This window comes from Amblyomma americanum, chromosome 3, assembly GCF_052857255.1.
Source record: "Amblyomma americanum isolate KBUSLIRL-KWMA chromosome 3, ASM5285725v1, whole genome shotgun sequence".
NCBI classification, from domain to species: Eukaryota; Metazoa; Arthropoda; class Arachnida; order Ixodida; family Ixodidae; genus Amblyomma; species Amblyomma americanum.
In genome coordinates, this window is record NC_135499.1 from 183,904,236 (window position 1) to 183,925,602 (window position 21,367).

At 51.0% G+C, this 21,367-nt stretch overlaps 1 protein-coding gene across 3 annotated transcripts in view; it reads left to right on the forward strand.

The window, feature by feature from the left end:
• LOC144125610 (uncharacterized) overlaps positions 1 to 21,367 on the forward strand; it is a 281,500-nt gene that overhangs the window by 177,812 nt on the left and 82,321 nt on the right. The window lies entirely within an intron of this gene.

The following is a 21,367-nucleotide window of genomic DNA, read 5'->3' on the forward strand; positions in this document are numbered from 1 at the left end:
AACGTGCCCATTCGGCTCTGCCACTGTCGCATGGCTCCCCCGTTCTGAAGGATACGACGGAGGGATCATGATATTTTTAGTGCCTCTCTCAGATTCACAAACCTGCCGAGATAATCGAACCCCGCCCGGTTGCCGCGGAATCAAGCATGCTGCGCCCATTGCTGCGTTAAAACATGCCTGGGCTGGCTAGCTGCGAATGTGATGTTCGGGTTCGCAGACCTTGCGAGATAACTCGAGCATCCGGTCGCGTCGTTGTCGAGGACCTCGAGACGCTATGTGACTTGGCTCTCTTGTTCTGGACGACGGTAGTCGCTTTTCGGCCTTGTGGTAAGATCAAAGTGTACTAATCTAAACGACGATGAAACAGATAGCTTGGTATATAAAACGTCGGCACGTGCTACCTACGTCCGTATATACGGCGTTCGGGCACAGTACAGATCCGCGCCTATCAGTGATTGGTTAAGTATAAACTTGTCTGCAGAGCTCCGCATTCCGTTGTTTATATATTAAGGACGTGGCCAGATGAACTGCAGAGAACAAGACGCGAAAGATACGGATGCGGCTTTCTTTGAGTTTCGCTCGTATCTGCTCGGCGACGACAGAAGTTGCTCTCATGGCGAGGTATGCAAACGAACAAGTATCGCACTCGTCTCGGTACGGGGCAACAGACGTAAGCGGGGAACTCTCTTCTCCAAACTAGAAGAGAAAAAAAAGGGAAAACTGTCAGTGTATCTGATGGCAGGCTTTAACAAGTTTGTCGATACAACGAGCATTCATGTCACGTTCTTTTGTCTGCAGTCAGGGATGGTAACGAGTCAGCCCGATTTGGAGCTTCCGTCGCTTGTTCTTTGTCCGATGAAAGCGCAGATAACGGATGCTAAAGATAAGGTTTAGTCACCATACCACTTCTGACTATTCAGACGTGCGTGATATAGGATGGACAAAGTACGCGCAACGGAAATTGCTTGACTGGTACGCATGCCAAGAATAGAACGTGTCATGAAAGCTAAAAACTTGTCGTTTCATTATATCTGAATCATCCTGCAAGGAAGTGCGCCGACTGTTTCTTCTCTCGAGTAAATTGCTGGGCTATAGTTGGTTCATAATGCGCGATGGTGGAACCAGCGTAATGGACGCAGGGCAAGAGGAAGTAGGCACACACAGCGGTGTTGTGTGTGTGTGTGTGTGTGCCTGCTTCCTCTTGCCCTGCGTCCATTACGCTGGTTCCACCATTGCGTTTCTTCTCTCCTTCTCTTTTTTTCTTGCGTGAGGGGCAGTCTACGTTCTGAGAAGCGCACATGCCTTTCTCGTTTACTAGGGCCTCAGACGGACAAACTTCCCGGCGAATATGACAGGTAGCGGCGCGCCAAGGTCGTCTTTCTTGTCCGCTGTCTAGACAGCGTACCCTCACGGCGCCCCTTTTCCGCTTTACTGCGACGAAATTACATAGCTCGAGCTTGAGATTCGAGCATCTGACGCACCAGACAGCGGGACAGCGGTGGTCAAACGTTTCCGCGCATGCGTCGCCCGTGCTGTGCGGAACACCGGAAGTCGACGCTTGTCGGGACGGCCAAGCGAGCAGGCACTCCGGAGCGCCAGCTCATCTTAATCAACAATGCAGCATTGAATGCGAAGAATCTGCAAGGTCGCACTCTTGTGGCCAGCGGCTGCCCCCTCTGTGCATTAGGGACGCCGCAGCCGGCCGGAGACGTTGTGAGGGGGTGACGGAATGTCCACCGTCCAGACCACGCATGCAGGGGTCGACCGTTCCCGAAGAAAAACACGCTCGCAGATATAAGGCCTTGTATGTAACCTGCACACAAACTCTCAGCGATCTCTCTCTCCCTGGCAGCTGGGTGCGTAGCGTCATCGCATCACGGGACGTGTTTACAGCGGACGTGTCCGCGGCCTTTGGGTCCACTCACCTCCCCGGAGTGGCAGGAGTGCCTTTGTTCTTGTCCTGACTGGGCGCGCATTCTTCTCGAGACCGTCGACCAAGGAAGCTGATCGTTCTTGGCCAGCCGCCGCGCGCGCGCGCGTCGATTACGCTTCACCGAGGCAGCCGGGACGGCGGCGACCGCCAGTCGGACGGACCCACTGCATTAATGACTCGCGGCGCGAACAGCCTGCTGCGTACCCTGTCCCTAGTTGGGTGCAGTGCGGGTGCTGAGCCACGTCTTCTTTCGTCGGCCCCGCAGACTGTAAAGCCTCGGCTTCGGGAGAATATACTGTGCCGTGGTTTAATGTTCGTGGCCTCGTGATTCATCTACATCTGTTCCAAGCCTTTCTGATGCGTGCTCGAAGGAAATACAGGCAGCACTGTGTAAACGCGTACGGTGTCTTCTGAAACCAGGAACTGTCCCCAACTCGCTGTGGAAGATATACTTGCGCAGCGTACACTGCACCGAATTTCCCGAACGCGGTGCAGACAACGCGCACACGCGCTGACCGCTGCGACGGGGTTGAGCGGTTCTCACCGAGCCTTGTGCAACGCGGTTGTGACGCCGAGCGGCGCCTTGAACAACCGCAGAGGGCTGTGTCGCCCGCGACTGCGTAACCCGTTGTCCCTTAGCTTCGTTTATAGCTTTTTGTTTGTTGTTACGTCGTTATTTCGTCCTTTTTTCCTCGCCCTTTCATCACTGCACGATGGTGCTTATTTCTGCCGCAGCGCCCTCTTCGTTGCTTCGGCGCTTGTCTTCGAAGTCGAGTTGTCGTTGTGGTTTGCAATGTCGTAGAAAAAAGCGTGGAGCAATCCGCCACGCGTGCGAGACTTCCGTTAAAGCGTGCAAGCGTACCACTTGCGTCACTTGTCTTTGACCCGAAGTTCGATGGGCAGCATGCAGCGAGTGGCTCTTTCAACACGACCGACACGTGTCCGGTCGTTTCCTTGGAGAGGTGCTCGCTGTCCCACTTGTGCAGTCGCGGCGAGAGTGCGAGGTCAGCATTCAAGAAGTTTCGCTTTCCCGTTGACCACCACCACCGCGGGTCATAGAAGCAACTGATTTGAAACGAAAAGTATACAAGCACGCATGCGTATACCTCAGAATATCGCAGATACCAGAGAGGAAAAAAAAACATCCGTACCGTGTTCTGTTTCAAATGTTGCGCTTCGTAAGCTGCCTGCAGCAAGCCATAGGTGCGTTTGCGAAAACGCATTTGTGGTGTGAGATGCGGTCGGTGATGGCAAAGCTAGAGAATGATTACAGGAAGAGCCAAGGCCGGCACTTCGATGCTTGTTCTCGTGCAGGGGCAGAAGCGACAAAAGAACAGGCGCACTCGTACTTTTCACAAAACACCCACGTAGAAAATGCTCACTGTAAAACTAAATGAAAACCTGAAATCAGAATCCAAACATCTTTCTCTCTCTCTCTAGTCTGCCCCCCCGCCCCCACCACACACACACACTTTTCCTATAATGAATTCACTTGCTTGTTGTCCGATGGATAGTTATTTTCTGCGAGGAATCCAATTCCACATGTGAAGGATGAAACGATGCTTGCCTGTTTGGGACTGTAATCGTTCTGACACGCATTGACTTTTTTGTTCTTTTTATTTTAAATTGTCCTCGCTTCGCTATTTCCCGCCCATTACTTCGGAGTATCGGGTACGTTCAGCACCAGCGAACCACCGAGCGAAAGCAGTTCCCAAATCCAATTACATGTCGTGTGCGCTCGCTCCCTCGCAGGCGCTCACACGTGTACTCGATCCATCAGTCGACCCGCGCGTTCCCCCAACACGAACGCGCGCACCGCCCTCGCTTGTGCTGCGCCGAGCGTTTTCCCACGCCGCCTTCGTCAGAGAGAAACGTGGAACTGAACTAAATTCGCTACGACTGCAGCCTGCCTAGAAGAAGACAAGTGCCGCGCCAAGGAATCAGCAAAAGCCGTAGTCGGCTAGCTGCCCTGGTTTCAAGTTCGGCCTTATGCGCGGTTTCCTCGCCTCTTCGGCCGAACACACCGCCGTCTAGCGTTTTTCTCTTTGTTTTTGTCGTTGGCGTGCAAGCGCATTGCAATCACCGGCGCGTGCAGCGTCAGCGACCGATCAGCCGGCCTCCCCTGCCCCCGCTGCGAAGCGAATGGCGAAGGGTTAAACGCCGGTGACTCCGAACGAGAATTCGAATGCGATCTGGGCGCTTCAAGGACGGTACTCGCTTTCGTCGCCACTCTACTCAGACAAGACTTCGCGCCACTAAACACACTAGGTGTACAGGTACGTGCATACGTACGCACGCACTGAATGTCGCATGAACGCATCTACAGCCCGCACGGCCAAAACTTTGCAGTCTTATGTACGGAGGCCGTAAGGGAGCGCTGAAGGGGTCACTGTGCCTGGTTTTGACGTGGATATACCGCACCTCCTGTTAAGAACTTGGCGATACGCTTTGGTCGCAGGCTACGCATACGCATCTATGCTTCTGTTGTGGTATATAAAACACGTGGCGCGTTGGGGCGCTGTGCACTGGTGCGTGTGTACTTGCCTACAATATGGCATTCCTGTGTTACAGGAACTCTATATAGTGTACACGCCTGCCTCTTTCATCGGTTGATACGGCAGCTGTAGCCTCTCAGAATGATGTATGTACAGTACTCACGGATTGAAATAGGACATTCGGAGCGCGTGGCCGTCGCTTCATGGAGCGCCGCCCGTAGACGCTCATGGAACCAAGGTGGTGCATTGTGGTATGGCGTGAGAGGGAGAACATCTACAAAGCAGAATTGTTCCTTCCAGTAGCCAATCAGCCGGCCTGTGGTTTACCACATGCCTGCGTGGCACTGCAAGGCTAGCGCTCCGAATGTCCTATTTCAATCCGTGAGTACTGTACAGTCGAACCTCGTTGTAACTAAACGGTTTATAGCGAAATAATGGATATAACGAATGAATGACTCTTCCCCTTGAAAGATCGGCCAACACGGGCTATATCGAAGCTACAGCTGTAACGAAGTATTCGCCGGGACCCTTCAACTCTGTTATAACGAGGTTCAACTGTATACTGTTCTGTAGCGACACAGCTTAGTGCTGAGCGATAGCCTGCGTACAAGAACACGGTCATTTGCGGTATGCCCGATCGCTCGCTGACCGGCGCGCGATTCCCGAGAGCGCGCGCTGCTCGCTGTCTCGGGCAGTTTCGGCGCTCTGTCCCGAGAGGCATCCGCGCGAAAGCGCGTCAACGCTGCGGAGCGCGCGTTCGCCGCGCCCATGCATACCGCTCGGCGGCTGAGTGACGCGTTTGATTGATGCGACCCGGTATACTCGGATTCCACGTCACCGCTGCTTTCGCTCCCCCAAACTCGCCCAGCGCTCATTCGTCGGACCGCAGGTGCGGCCACAGCATGCAGGCTGGGAAAGAAGAGTTGAAGGCGAAAGAGATGGAATTCGATCTGGCCCAAGCTTGCTTATAACGCACTGGAGCGTTAATCTACGCGGCGTATGCGTATCATTAGAGCGAGTAATGTGCGCTCGTAATGTACGAGCGAAGCAAACCCTGAATGGTTAAGCCTAGTAGACAGTCATAGTCAGCATCACTCTGACACCGCAAGCATGAACAGCAAGGGTTATGGGCCAGCCACATGGGCATTTTCGATGGATATTGGGTGGAGATCCTTCCAAATTATCGATCGCTATTGAACTTGAAGGAGCTGTGCCGATGCTAGACGGCAAACTCGATCGCCGTTGAGAGGTTTCTTCATCGCACTCCAATGTGTTGCGGCACCACCGTCGTCGCCAATAATTTTGCAGGCCTAATAGCAATCAACTGACAAGGTTAACCTGAAGCCTATGAAAAACAAAAATGTTTATTCGTTACAGCAGTATTAATCTATATCATAAAATGAACCTCGTTGTCTTGGACTAGCTGTAGTGGAACGTTGGTGTTGGTTGTTTTTGTGTCGCTGGCAACGGTGGCATTATGGTTGCTGGCGTGTTTTGTCGCCCGGGCTGTATTTTTTTTTTCTGTAAAATGAGTTGTATATTTTGAAGTTCTATATTTTTCAAACAAGACACTGCGATCGAGTTCCGCTCTGCTTTCGTTGACTCGATAGCCATCGGGGCCGCCCGTGCAGCAGCGCGGCCTTGTCTGTTCGAGGGCCACCGAAAGGGTCGTGCGATAGGGATACCAGTCCCTAACTCCCTATTGTGCGCCGCCAAAACCATCAGTCCCTCAAATACCAACCGTAGATCCTTTTCATGCTAACTGCTATGCTAACCATCAGCCACAGTCAATGTCCCCACACGCCGCGATGGATAAGCGTCTCATTTTACTTAGTAATGCCTTGTAGCGTACACGGCGTAGCTCGGGCATTGCGGATTACGCGCCAGTGGTGACAGTGTTTGCAGAAACGCCATACTTGGCGCTTTCGGGCAATCAAACGGGAAGCGCGATGTTGTTGTTGCAGTATTTTGCTAAGAGAAAGAAATACTTATTAGCCGAGTAGAGCATTTTCATACGCGCATTAATGCCGTCTCTTTGCACGTTGTCACACCGTGCATAGGAAGGCAGCAAGGCAGTGTGCAAAAAGATTGCCTTACATTTGGTTATGTATTTTGTAAAGCTCCATGTCCCCTTTGTCGGCGGACAAAAGCGGCCTTTAAACTGCACTCAACTTTCACCGACACTCGGCTGGATGACTGCGCCATTACAAAGGGTTTTTACCTCTTGAGCGGTTCGATACTGCCACGCAATTACAACGGGCTTCCAAGGGAACAAGGCTGTGACTCCCAACCCCAAACCTTGAAAACTCCGTGTTGCCTGTCAATTCAGCTCCAGATTTCTTGACGATGCAAGTCTTGAACCCTTATAATTGAAAGCTAACTTTCGTCATATGCTTGCATTTGAGCATTGAATACCTGTGGACGTGGACGCGATTTCAACTCGCGCACCGGTCGAGGAGCTTCATGTGGGCCAATTCGAGACAAGTCCTTCCTGAACGCCTTGTTCACTCCCTGAACAAGGGCCACGTTGCTATCATAATGTGTACAGCCTTTTCAAATGTATATATATATATATATATATATATATATATATATATATATATATATATATATATATATATATATATATATATATATACAGCCCAATGGACATTTTTGTAAGCAGTGCAGCAACAAGGGTGCTATAGAAGATCTGGGAGTCCCAGGCTTCGGACAACCGCGGAGGAAAGTTCATCTCAAACCTTCGAGAAATTTACGCCAGTGACGATACTAAGCGAGCCACACCGTTTGGCCCAGAAACAAACCCAGTAGACTGCGTATTTCTGACGGAGTTTCCATACATGCCTCGCTGCGACGCATCCTGCAGACTGGATTATCGCAGTCTCTCTATCTCTCTCTTCGCCCCTATCCTGGCGATTTCTCTTTCCTTCATGGTCCAAAGTACTCACCTGTTTTTACCACTGAAATCTTCGACGTGTTTCTCATCCATCATGTTATCGATATGTTTTTTCCCATCGCTCCTTTCAGGCGACCACTGTCAACTCAGCAGGTATGCGTGCACGCCGGAAAGCTGCTCGTGAGAACAGATCGCCAGTTGTGGGTCTCGTTTTTCTTTTATTTTTTTTTTCACTCTCTTTCTTTGTTACTCCTTTACAGCAGCGTTGCACCAGCATTGCACAAACCATCGCTTTGAATCCTCTGGCCGCCGTTCCGCGGTGCAGAAATGCGTTCCCCTCTCGCAAAACCGCGTCCCCCTCTTTCTCTCTCCCCTCCGCCCAGCCAGGCACACGGGTCTTTCTCTGGAAACGGCAGAGCGAAAAAATTCCTTCGTTTCACGGCCGGAAAAGAAGACAAATTCGAATTCCGTAGGCACGCACACTTCTATCCACACAGGCACCGCCAGTTCAAAAAAAAAAAAATAAAAGGGAGGAAAACACACAGGTAGGTAAGGTAATAACTGCGCCGACCAGTGCGGAGAAAAAAAAGTAAAACAAATAACACAAATGGACAGACAGAACCGCGCAGACTCCTCTGCAGCGCACGTGCGATGAATTGCGTCCGGCCAAAGAAGGAACGGGCATGCGTATCAGAGGAGTGCAGTTTTCGCTTTTCACGTGAGTTTGCTCTCTCTCTCTCTCTCTCTTTCTCTCTCGTGCATTCTGCGGCGCGGAGGTGAGTGTACGTGAATATGTGCGCGAGTCTACACGTGCGCGCAGGGCGCATCTCTGTTTTGTTTCGTTTTTTTTCTTTCTCTCGTTTCTATTCAATTTCGCCGCCGCCACGGCGTGGTGGCAACCACAGTGCACTAAACGTTTTCGCCGCTTGCATAATTCATGAGCGCACCTGACGCCGCGACGGAGGGGAGCGCTAAAACAGCCGCGGACGCGTGTCTACATGCGGTCTTGTCATCGCGCAATTTCTCCGACAGGGGGCGCCAGCAAGCACTTTCGCGGTGGTTTGCGGGCAACAAATTGTGCAGCGTGTCATCTCTCTGTCCGCCTGGAGATTAGAGGAAGAAGCGCTGTTAGTAACAAACCGCGCGCTGCTCGTGGCGCCGGTGGCTTATCCCGGCTAATCTCAGTCCTTTAACCCCGTGCGGCCCTGTTTGTTTCTCGGGCCAGGTACACATCATGCTGAGCTTTTAAAAGTATCCGGCCTTCGGTTTTCCTTTATTCTTTCCTTTTGTGCGCTGCTCGCTTTTCTGCTGAATAGCATCTCTCGCACGTTGTTTGTCAGGGTCACTGACCGAGTCGCGTGCCGTACAACCTGCATCAAACTTAACGACAACACGAATCGAGCGCGATTTTGCCTCATTGCGCAATTAGGTTTAATAATAATAATTGTTTTTTTTTTTGGGAAAGGAAATAGCGCAGTATCTGTCTCATACATCGTTGGACACCTGAACCGCGCCGTAAGGGAAGGGATAAAGGAGGGAGTGACAGAAGAAAGGAAGAATGAGGTGCCGTAGTGGAGGGCTCCGGAATAATTTCGACCACCTGAAGTTCTTTAACGTGAACTGACATCGCACAGCACACGGGCGCCTTACCGTTTTTCCTCCATAAAAACGCAGGTTGATTGTAGTTTTCCGCTGGGTTATTTGCGAATAAGCTGCACAGTATTACGGTATGCGAAAAACGGTTTCCCGCTTTCGAAGCGCTGAAAAATGAGCAGAAAGCGGTTTTTTCACAAGTGTTCCTACAGGTGTCGCGTTCCGTGCTCGAGTGTGGAAGGCATTTCTTTATAGCTGAAGCCAAGCGTCTACATGAATTAGATTAATTAATCGGAAATGTGAAATGAGTTCCGTTGAGGGTGCCGTTTACATTATGAGCTCATTCTCAACTTCCCCTTTGAACTTTCACTGCTCTCCGTGAAGAGACTCACAGCTGTGCGAGCTGGTCTCCATATTTCGAGTATGCGGTTAGTCAGCGCTCTCCTTTTAACTGTACAGAGGTGTCACAAATAAAGACACTTGATTCTTCGTTGATTTAGAATTGTTTTGCGCGATTCGGCGATGGGATGAAATCATTTTCTACAAGGAAAGTTTCGCCAGCATCTGTCTTTTCAGCTGCGAAGCTGGATAGCGCTGTCTATATATCTGGCAGAGAAAAGGTGGAAACTCGCTCATGCCTGCCTGCAAGCCATTATAAGACTCTCGATGGAAGCGTTTGCGCGGTACATATCCATAAACTCTCTCGACAAGCGCATTTTTCAAAAGGAAGTTGCTTAAGAAAGCGATTTTTTTATGCATCGTAAGATTCCACTATAACAATCAATATATCCGTAAATCTCCCCTCGACAGGACGAATTATAAACGACGTGGACTTCCTCGGCAGGCTTGGATTTTTTTGCTATTAACGTTTTTGTTATCGTCACAAGAGTTTTGCATTGTTTCTTTTAAGGCAGTCTGAACTACTCGATGCGAGTGATGAAAAAAATTTAAAAGAAATATTTTTCTACGCGCGGAAGAATGCGCCCCAAATTACCTTCAGGATGCCTATAACAGTATACCTTAAAATGTTCCACATTTGCCTCACAATTAAGATTGATGTCCAGGAATCGTGGACTTGCTGGCCTCACTAAAACTAATTTTAGGTGCTTTTCTCTATTAATCGTTTCTTGGGCATAGGCTTCTTCTTTTTTATTTATTTTATTTCTTTGGCTGCAGCATGGTTTGTCCGCGGTGCTAATCAGCTGTGGCTGCTACATTTAATTTTTTTACCAGATTGGTGCATGTCTCTCAAGAATGCAGCATTGTTAATTACATCGACTAGACTGTCGGAGCACGTGACTCTAAAACTATCGCTATACCGGATGAAGGAAACCGTACAGTTTACGGAGTACTGTTCACTTTTAAGCCGCGGAGGTGTTCTATTTCAACTTTCAAGTTCCTTAATAAAGTCCCCGTTTTCCTTATTTCGAATCTCGCCGCGTCTCTGGGGAAATTGTGAGGAAAAAGCGAGCCCCTATTCACGTCCGCAGTTATGACGCATATTTTTTCTGCATCTCTCGTTGCTATGCGGCACATGAAAATTTATGCGCGGTTTTATTTTTAGCTGTTCTTTTTATTCCCTGTCGGTGTCTTCTTTGCCTCGGGTCGACAGGCCGAAGTAGCTTGAAGCGAGCACAAATAAAGAAACTGAAAGGAAGCTCAAGTGCAAGTGAATCACAGGCTGCTGACACCCGCACAGGTAGTGGCGCATAAACTCTCTTGACCTCTAAAGCATATGCACGTTTACTCCGTCCGCTAGTTTCCTGCCTCTTTAACCCTGTCCTACGCCGTTGTACAATTCACGAACCAGATCTCACCTCGTTCCTATTGTCTCGGGAACAGTCGTTGCAGAGCGAGATAAAACAAACGAGTGCCTGCGACCTCGCGCGAACATCTCTGAAGCGACGTACTGCTGCTTGCGCGAGCGAACAAGTGTTATTGCGCCTGCAAATTTTGTGGAGCTTCGAGCTTTGAGACGGAGGAGTCAGCAGCGCAGCTGCTGCTGCTGCTGCGGTTTGAACAAGTGCGCATGATGCGGCGTAGTACACGAACTGCAACAATGTTGCTTAAGCCAGCAATCTTCTCGCAAGCAGCGCCTCGTCCCTACTGGCAAGTTGCGCGCTGAGCGAGCATTCCTACGCATAGCGGTCTTCGTCGTGTGTGGACAAGTTGCACGCCGACCGACAATGCGCCGGACTCCAGGGCGAAGGAAGACATACGAGTCCTTTCAGTGCGAGCAAGGAAGCATTGTTGCGCGACCACGGACATAACAAGGAGGAGGAAAAGAAGCGCTCTTATAGGAGGAGGAGGCGAGGGGGAGAGAAAAGACTGCAGGAGACGCAGCAGCAAGGGGAGGAGGAATAATAGCGCGCCTCCGCCGCGCGCTCTTCTTCTTGCGGCCGCGCGAGAGGATGATGATGCTGTGTCGGCGAGGGGAAGGGACCCACGTGACCGCGTCCGCCCACGACGACTACGTCGGCCGGCGGCGCGCGGCCCGCGCGGCGGAGCAGCGCAAACGTTCGCGCGCCGCACCACGGATAACAAGTTTTTGTTCGCGCACCGCGGTGACCGCCTTGGAATTTCGGACGCCGCCGCTCCTCGAGCCGCCGCCGGCCAGCAGCAGCGACCGCCTGACGGACGCATCTGGGAGCCGGCGAAAGCGCGGCGCTCTTTCGACGTCCGTCCCACGAACTTCTCAACAGCGCGGAGGTTAGTGGCGTGTTTCAGCGACTCTTCCTTTGCTCGCTTACTTCGAAAAGCCTGCAACGTGTGCTTTTGCTCTGTGCTCTCTATGTTGCCTAGCGGCTAACCTCACTCGCTAGCTCGGCGAACATCGCGTGTTCGAAAGCTGCTCCGGCATGTGTGCTCACCAGGTGTCGTCCGTCGCGATGCCCGTTTACTCGACCGCTCTCTGCGCCGCTGTCAACCGTGAGCGACTGACTACTGGGTGGTGATCGCCGGTTATCAAGTTACGCGGTAACGTTTAATTTCTGGCGCGGCGTTTGTAGGGATGTCGGCACGTTCATATAGAAGGCGACGCGGCGATGGAAGTCTAGCCGCGCTCCTGCGGGCTCACAGTACACTGGAGGATACAAGGGGCCAGTGCGCGAAGTGCCACAAATTCGTGCCGGATGGACTACCCCCCCCCCCCCCCCCCCCCTCTTTAAGAAGAGATGAGACTCTTTGAGCAAGGAATATGGATAAATAATGTTTAGAAACGGAAACAGGCAGAGTTTGAGCAACGTAGAAGCTATGTGAACGAGGTGCCCACAACTTTGTGATTGGACAGGCCTGCCGAATACCGTAGGGGGACTGCGTTAAAGGCATAGTCTAAAAGAAAATATCACCAGTAACGACTTCATTTTCGGGCATAGGCTAGACAGATCCGTCCTTACACAGATATTCGAAACGCGGTATGTTACATGCCCCTTCGCGTTTTAGCAGATATGTTCATCTCAGCCTTGACGCTGCTGTTTGGAAATCATAGTGAACAAAAGCTGTCTGACTCTAAATCGTTAGGTTATGAATTAAACTGCGCAATACGGTTGAACGCAGCTCTGTTTAACTATTCTGCGCAGAAACAGGTTTGCATAGAGCACAGATTAGAAAGCGCATATGCATGCGGCTACCTAGATGCTGAAGCATTTCGGCACCGGCACCGTTCGATGTGCAAGTAAAAGAGGTACTTAAGTTCGCTAACAAGTAATAAACAATACCACGATCGGCGCCTGTTGCATAATAGCGCTCCTTTTTTTTATGCGAAGTGATTTTCGTGTAATCAGGGACCTCCAAAATTCGGCCAATTGAGACGCCCGCGGATGGTTCTAGGCTTACCCACCTCACACTGAATGTACTATGGTCTCCTCACCATGTAATTGATGGCTTCTCACCGTCTTCTTCGACTGGCCAGATATACCGTTAGACACAAGCAACACAACTGTATAGGCGTTTCTCATCACACTGTTCACCATGCGACGGATTCACTTGACTTTATGAGTGGGACAGCGGTCAGCTAGATCGATGCTTTGCAATCAAACACTCAACCTAAAATTCTTGTGACATGCTTTTGCGTAAGAAAGCTAGCGAAAGGTGGGCATGTTAAAGAGACTGACGTGTAAAAGGGCCGCTTTTTTCCTTTACTAAGGGTAGAAGCGCATGGGCTGCACGCGCAAGCATTTCTATTTGATCTGTGGTTCTTGACGATAACTGTGGCCGAACTTTCGTTAAGCTCCAGTACCCCTGTCTCGATTTTGGTGCAAACCAAAACATGTTTCGCAGTGGCGTGATACAAGTCAAACTGTACCGGCGCGTATAAATCCTGTCCTGTTTGTATGCCGGACGACAGTTTGAGAGCCGACAAGTCTGAATAACGGGTTTCCTGTGGTAAAATACCGGAAGACGTGCGAGCTAGGAGATGAGTGCAATTCGGTGACACACGTGCATGCTGCACAGATCATGCACAGCTTGCGCCCTTTACGAAACCCTCTGTGACTTGCCGCCCCCTTTCCTAAGGAAGCAAGTGCGTGTTTTCTTTGAGAACACTGCAGCTTACAGGCTGCACGTAGTTATTGCGTCACTGATGCATCATTCGTCTTGTTTATACGTGACAATTCATATAGAATTTTATACGTGACAATTTATAGACAGTTTTACACGCGCTGTGCACGTCCCGTCGACTAAATCCTTCCTCTTGTTCTCCATGTCTGTTAGAGCAGATGCGCCAACTAGCCCAGCTTGCCGCTCTGGTTACGTGACAAAGCACTTTGCTCTCTAAACAGGCCCCGTCGGCATTACAGAATTGAACCTCGTTATAACGAAGTTGAAGGGGCCCGGCGGTTACTTCGTTATAGCCGTATACCTTCGTTATAGCGCGCGTTGTCCGAGCTTCCAAGGGGAATTGTCAATCCTTCGTTATATCCATCATTTCAAAGACGTTTCGGAACCTCGTACGGGTTCCTTGATCACTGAGGCTCAGTGATCAATGAACCCGTACGAGGTTCCGAAACGTCTTTGAATTTCATGACATGGTCAGTGACCGCATTCCTTTTTCTTTAATACAATGCCTGACCAGACGAACTTTCGTCGAACCATTGATTATCCATTATTTCGTTATAACGAGGTCCGACTGTATACACACTGCTGCAATGACAATATAGCTTGTATTCTCCCGTCGTTTCTGAACGTCTCGCATTTGGCGGCTGGAAGCACAGACTTGTCGAGCGCCTTTTGCGCCCAAGACGAATGTCGCGCCATTTCGCAAGGACACGCATATGTCCAGCCGCGAAGGGCGCTCCAGTCACGCGCCGCTCCTGCTCACCTTTTTTATCACTGCCCGCTCCATACTCGTTTTGAGCGCCGCTTTTAGGTACGCGTGGAAGTACGGAGCGCAATGGAAAGTGTCGGTTGTGTACCTGTGCCCGGAGTGAACGTCCCTGTGACGGCAAATTCATATACATGACTCCGAAAGTAACCCGGGCGCTTTATTTATGCACTTCAACTTTATTCTGGGGCGCCCTCATCGCAACGTTCTGGGAAAAGATGCTTTTAGTCCCCCCCCCCCCCTTTTTTTTCTCTCTCTCCTCTTTCTGGTGCTTTCACTTCTTAATTCTAAACTTCAGCGCATTGAGCTGTGTATCGTATAGCAGTGAGAAGAACGAGGAGGAAAAAATTCCCGGAAAATTTTTCAACGCGGCTACTTGCGCTGAGTATGTGCACCGCGTTACTTTTCGTCTATGCCACGGGGCCTCAACTTGGATCGCATGTTTTAAAAGGCGACAGGTCGGGCTGCTTTTGGTAATGTTGGGTAACGCGCCGGAGCATAACTTTCTTCCCGGATCCGTTCTCGCGCTCGTATACATCGGCGCTGACGTCACCCTCACGCGCATGGCAACGCCGTGCGCCCCCACCCCGTAAGAGTCAGCGCAGCTCTCAGCTTCTTGTTTCCATTTTTTTTTCCTGCTTCTATCCACGGTGCGCGCTGTTAGTCTTGCGCCAGATTTCTGGGAGGAACGCGCTTATGCAAGGAGCCACTGTTGTGGTGTTTTATTTATTTTCGCTTTCTGTCTATAAGGATAACCAGGTTTGCAGAGGGACTTGGTTTCAGGGTTCCAAGTTACTCAGTTCGACTCCATTCGGGTCGGCCAGTTAGAACGATGGGACACGGACGGCGTAGGCAGCCGGACAGGCTAGGGCGATTGGGTTAATGGGTGACATCCAACAGCCAGCGAAAAGAGAAAGGCCAGAAAGCGAAGTTTACAGCATGATACGGCAAGGGGCCAGTTGCCCCGTTATCTTCGCTTTTAGATTACTTTGCTTATTTGTTCTTCTTTTTCTGTGGATGTTAGAGTTACGGATCCCTGGAGGACGAAAACAGCTGTTTCCACCTGGCGGTGGTGATTAGATGAGAGGAACGCGAAAATAACCGGCCGCTTTGGCTGCAGGAGGATAGAGACAATGGAAGTGGCTGATAGCGCGCAGGACTCAACAGCGATTCATGCAGGGAGTGCAGACAAACATGAAATACGGGTACAACTAGTTCAGTGAAAGGAAGATTTTTTTTTTTTATTGCGAAGTGTCCACCAACAGCCACTGGTTTTTTACAGTGGTGCACCCGGAGCAGTGAAAGAGGAAAAAAAAAGTGGCTTCGCCACATCTCTTGCACGGCTCCTATAGCTTTTCGCATGCAGCTAGACGCTAGATCCTTCCTCACCGCTCGCTCGCTCTTCGCCTGTCGCTTGGTGTCATCTAAAGGAATTTAGACCGTCGAGGAAGTAGGCGGTGCTGTAGGAAATCTCAATGTGCAGCTCTTTATGCATTCGCTTTATTTGCATATGAAGAAGCCGCGCTGGCCGGTAGGTTCTGATGCAATGACCGGGCCACTTGAGACTTCCGGCGTGAGTCGCATTTGTTCCGGCTTATTTCCCAGATTGTGTGCGTCCCATGCCGTTGCTTAACAAACGCTTAACTAAATAATAATGCGAAATGTTCCAGATTACTGCGCACACCTCTTGGAAAGGCGAAAGCCTTCTGTTGCTTCGGAGGCATGTGCATGCCGAAGGAACGGAGGTAACAATACTAACCAGTATGCACTAACAACACATCTCTTCTTTCTGAGGGACGTTAACTTGGAGTGTACGGCTAGTGACACTACTGCATTTGGTTAACGCTTAACCAAGGCGCAAATCGATCCTCTTTCGCAAAACAGCGGCTTCGGCATGCGAAGTCATCGTAACTCAAGGCACTCAAGTAATGTCAAGCAGCGTTGATGTATTTGAACGATCGCCTGTTTTAATACAGCGGATTTCAGGGAATACTGCCTCAGTAACAGGGATTTCGCCGCGCCTTTCACTACAGCTCGTCATTCCACTCTGCCTTAGTCCATGCCCCCTGTATCTCACAGGCAGCGAGTCACCTCTGATGCATGGGTCCTTGACACGTCGGAAATGTAAGAAAGATGAACATCTGTAATGAAATATGTCAGGCAGCCCGTGCCGCCGCTCGTCGATCCGTGCTCCGAGAGTCACTCGTTCTCCTCTGTAGCCACACCTCTGTTTTCCTTTGCTTTACGACTTGCCCTGCCACATGCATACGGCATGCGCGATTTGTGCGGCCGCGTCACAGCGGTGAAGGTACCTGATACACGCCACTGATCACGTGTTACTACTTCGCCCCGCATCCCAGAATGCACGCATCGAAAGCTTTCGGGTTTTCTTTTTCCCCGAAAGGGACGCACTTGGGTGGAGAAAAACAACTATAGGGTAATGAATACGCCACCTTGCGAGGCAGTTTATCTTTCAGGTCTCTTGCGATGCGTGGTACATACGAACACACTAACGACACTTCAAATAAACTTCGAACAGACCGGTACGCCTGCTGCCCCGAATATAGTGGGAAGGATGTGTTTTGATGGAAGTTGCACACACTCAGTGCATGTTTTCCTTGGTTTCAACCGCGGTCGTCTCAAGTCCTTTCGTTACAAGTACGTTCCTCGAAAGGGAAGAAAAAAAAAACGAGGCAAATAAAACGCGCCGCTAATGACTAAGACTGGGGAGAAATAATCAAGGCGTGTTCAGGCGGCGCCATTCGCCAGGCGCTCCTCGCACCACAACGCCCGAGCATGAAGCCCCCGCAAGTTGCTCGGGGTGGGGAGGCTGGCTTTTTGCAAAGCAGTGTACATACAGTTCGAGGCGTGACGTCGTTGAGGCGCCGGCGAAAGATAAATGACAAAACTGGAGCGGGCACACACTGCACTGTACACTGCCCGCACGCACAAACACGCGCACACAGAAATGCGCTGCAGGCGAAATGGCACACGCTCGCGTATGGCACGTTTTCCGCTGGCACCGAAACATCGCGCGTTCGTGCTGGCGGAGGAGGAGGAGGGATGCATATGACCATTCGGGCAAAAGCCCGAAGGCTGATATATCTCGCTACGTGGGTTCCGTACCGGCGGCAGCGGCCCATTAACGTTAACTATACCGCACGATGCGGTGCCGCGACAAACGGTCGCCAGCGGCAGCAGCGCACGCAGTCGAAACAGTTCACTTCTTCTTGGCGGACGTTCATTTATCTCCACCACTGCACGAGCAGTCCGGCGTCTCCCCCCTCTCTCCTCTTCTTTGCGCCGGCGAAAAGAGAACGTGTGATCGCAAGGACGCGGTTTTAATTGTCGGCCAACTGACTGCCTTCCGCTCGGGGGCGCGACGGAAAAAAGGCCGATCAAAAGTTTATGGGCCGCGCCGGCGCATAACTCTCGGGGAGTGTCGACGAAGCAGCCTCTCGTGGGAGAGGGTGTTTAATAAAGCATCGGGTTAGCTGCTGTAAAAGAAAACACAGAAACTGTCAAGGTGGTGGGGGAGGAGCACACGACGCCTTTGATAGCGTCTGGCACAGGGCATCAAAGTGTATAAGGCCTCGACCGCTCGGCTTTGTTAGGGACTGATTGCATTTGTTCACGGTCGTCAACGCTCCGCCGTTGTAGTGTGTGACGCATTTCAGCCTCGAATCGATTGCGTGTTTTTAATTGCATACGAGACTTGTCTTCAGTATATTTCTTACTGCGTCCTTTCCTCTAACTGAGTCTAGCAGGCGTCGCTGTTCTGCTGGTAAGGTCGCGACAATCGATTTGGCGCGCCAGATACGCGCGCAGAAGCACAGACACACAAAGAAACCTGTTCTTCTCCAGGAATTTTTGTTCGTGGTGGAAACGTTCGAGCAGAGAAACTTGGCGAAGAAGTTGAGGAGTCATCTTTGTCCTGGATCGGAATTGGGTTTCCCAATGCGCCGCAAACAAATGTTGAAAGAACGGGCCAGAGAGAACAACCCGAAAGCGTACGGCAAGGCATTAAGCGAGTGCGTCGTGAATTGCATGAATTTATTTCAAACATTGCCCCAGAAACCACAATACGGCTGACAAGGGGCAGCTCAGTATATGTACGTGTCAGACGCCGTACTTCAACGCCCGCTCAAAGACGTCCATTGTTTTGGGAGGGAATGCTCGGATGCAGCCTCGATAAACTTGGCACCCGCTCTCCGATCGTCCGTGCGGCGCAGAAAAAGAAGAAAGCGAAGAAAGAGGGGGGGGGGGGAGAGGGGAGGGGGCGTCGAGAGCCTGTGCGAGGTGCTCGCGCGCGCGCGTTCATTACCATTTCGCACCCGCCTCTCATTGTCAAGTTACATGCCGCCCTCCGCTGAGGCCTCGGGGGGAAGCGGCTGAATTCTTGGCCGGCTGCGGCCGAACCGTACCGCCGCCGCTCGGAAGCTTGTGGCTGCATGCATGCATGCATGCGATTCCGAACCTGTACCCCTGCCGCCTGCGTGTATGTGTGCGTGTGATATGGCTGGAGGAACCACGCCCAAGGTCGCCCCAAGTCCCACGCTCTCTGTAGGCTCGCTCCCCCGGAGGCGCTGCCGGCTATCTGGCGGCTATGCGCTGTACAGCTACACGACGCACCTTTCCGTTACTTTTTTGTTGTTGTTTACTTTTGCTCTTGGTGCGTGGCCCTTCGTCTCCCACGCTCGATTGTTTTATGAGGTGTATACGGTTTCCGTCAGGCTTAGCACGAACGACCTTGCCTACGTGTAAGCTCTCGAGACGCTGAGGAGCAACAGCGGGAGCCTGCGGGGAGACGTTCATCCGAGACCGTAGAGGATTTATAATGCCCGCGCTGCTTTTGACACTAACGAAGCGGGCGTTTCTGGGGCAGCAGCTTTCACGCTAGGACGTGTGACCGTATACTCCCGTTAGGTCTGCACGCAGCTGTATATGGCGGCACCTTTAATTAATGTGGTTGAGCCGACGCATGGTGAAAACCAATTTCTTTGCACCGAGGTCCGATGGCTCAATGAATAATCTGCTCACAGCATTTTCTCCTTTTTCTTAGTTTAAGGGTGCGCACACACAGGCGTAACTGTTACTGAAGTCCCCACTACGAAAAAGTCCGAAATGACGCCTTGTTGAGTAGCTATGCAAACTGCAGCATGACGCCTCTAATGGGAGCACGACGCGGCAGCCCGTTGATACTTAGAGAGCAGAAGCCTTTTCGCTCATTTGTTATTGTCTCACATTAGATACCCAATATACTATAGGTAAGCGATATCGTTCATAGTGAGTATCGGAATTTTGGAAAGCGGCCGAGCTCACCTACGCCGCTTATGGCACGCTTTACATGCATGGAATATTTTTTTCCTTCCGCATAACATTGTTCCTAAAACGCTGATCTGGTTTCCCACCCGCCTTAGTTCGCATATCTAGCGCTGCCTCCTCCCACGATAATCGCCATATGTGCTGCGTAATTCAAGGACGGTCAAGGACGCACGCGAGGGCTAAAAATTCCATTGTTCCGCCTCTCACTCGCCTCCTGATAAAAACGCCCCGTACCTTTTATCTCGGCGTTCAGCCGTGGCTGCAGCGAGATATGCGCCTCGCTGTCGCACAGTTCCTCCACCCAAGAGCATTTACTCTTTTTGTACGTCAGACATTGCTTATCACGTTGTCCACTCCAGTCAGTTTTGTTCACCCACGTGTCCCCAGGCCTCGGGAGCGACTCGGGGACTCGACTTCGTATATTTTGCACTTTACTGCTGTAAACTCACGTGCTTCTAACAGTCATTTTTATTATTAAGAGATCATTAGATCTGTCGTTGCGCCAAAACCCCGCGGATGTCAGGCGTCGCGAAATCCGCTGATTGGTCGATTGAGGTCACGTGATCTCTGCGACGTCATTACAGCCCCTTCTGATGGGTTGCCCTTATTGATCAGGAGAAGTCATGTGATATTGTGACGTCATCACAACCTGCCGTCCGGGCCAGGCGGCAGCCTGATCACCGGATCATTAGAAACTTGCCCACCGTGCCAGGTGGCAGTTAAACTGATTATTGGTCAAGGTAGGTCACAGGACCTTGTGACGTCATGACAACTAGCCCACCAGGTTGTGAGCAAGCCAGTTTCTGGACAGCAACCTATAGATAGAGAATCGAAACTTAAAAAAAAGAAAACAATTTGATATAAGCAAATGTCGGCACCGTCACAGCATATAGCGTGTTCCTGCTATTGCAGATGTAGTAGGCGGAATATGGCGGTTGATAGACCGAGAATTGCCAAGAAACTGACGCAAACCCACACAGAAGTTGGAACAGAAGCAGGGACAGATGTAAAATCTAATGCTATCGCATTCCACTCTTAAGGTGACCTAAGCGCCCCCATAGTTTCCATTTTAGTGGTGGTATCTCTGGCATAACCTGTAGCTCAGCTCATGTATTCTCGGTTCCCAGCTTGTCGGGAAGCCTTAACGATCGCTGCTGCAGTGCCACTCAAGGCTCATATCTAGAGATAAGACGCGCGGAAAGCCATCTGGGCAGAAGTGCTAGAACAGATGGTGGCCTCAGGCTCTTGATTGCCTGGCAAGTACGTAAGAAATATGGATAAAATATCACTATCTTCGGAGATATATATATAAAACGAGGGGACAGGGGTGGCTCAAGAGGCAAGGCCTTAATCGTGTGCCGCCGTGAACGGTGGGCGTTTGATAAGCGCGGAAATAAGAAAGGGAGCGTTAAGAGACAGCCCGTTCCTTCTCGGCAAAGGCGCGATAGATATCCGCAGTGTGCTCACGTGACCTATATACTTGCGCGATGCACGCCCGAAATCGAAGGCTGTGCACAGGCGTTCGCTCTATATAAGGCACGCATTGCACTCGTGTTCGCAGTGCAATCCGCCCGCAACTCACGTGTTCTATCTCGCCGCTTCTCGCAGCGTATGACGCAAGCAGTCGATTAGATGGCCGGTTAACAGCTGCCGATATATCTGACCTGTTTATTGCTGAACGAGAGCTGAATTCTTTCCCGAGTACACGTGAAGATGCGTCTTCTATGCCTCGGTGGCTGGCATTTGAACCGGGCTAGTCGCAGTCAGCAGGCAGATACGAGCTTTGCTTCTGTTCTTTTTTTTAA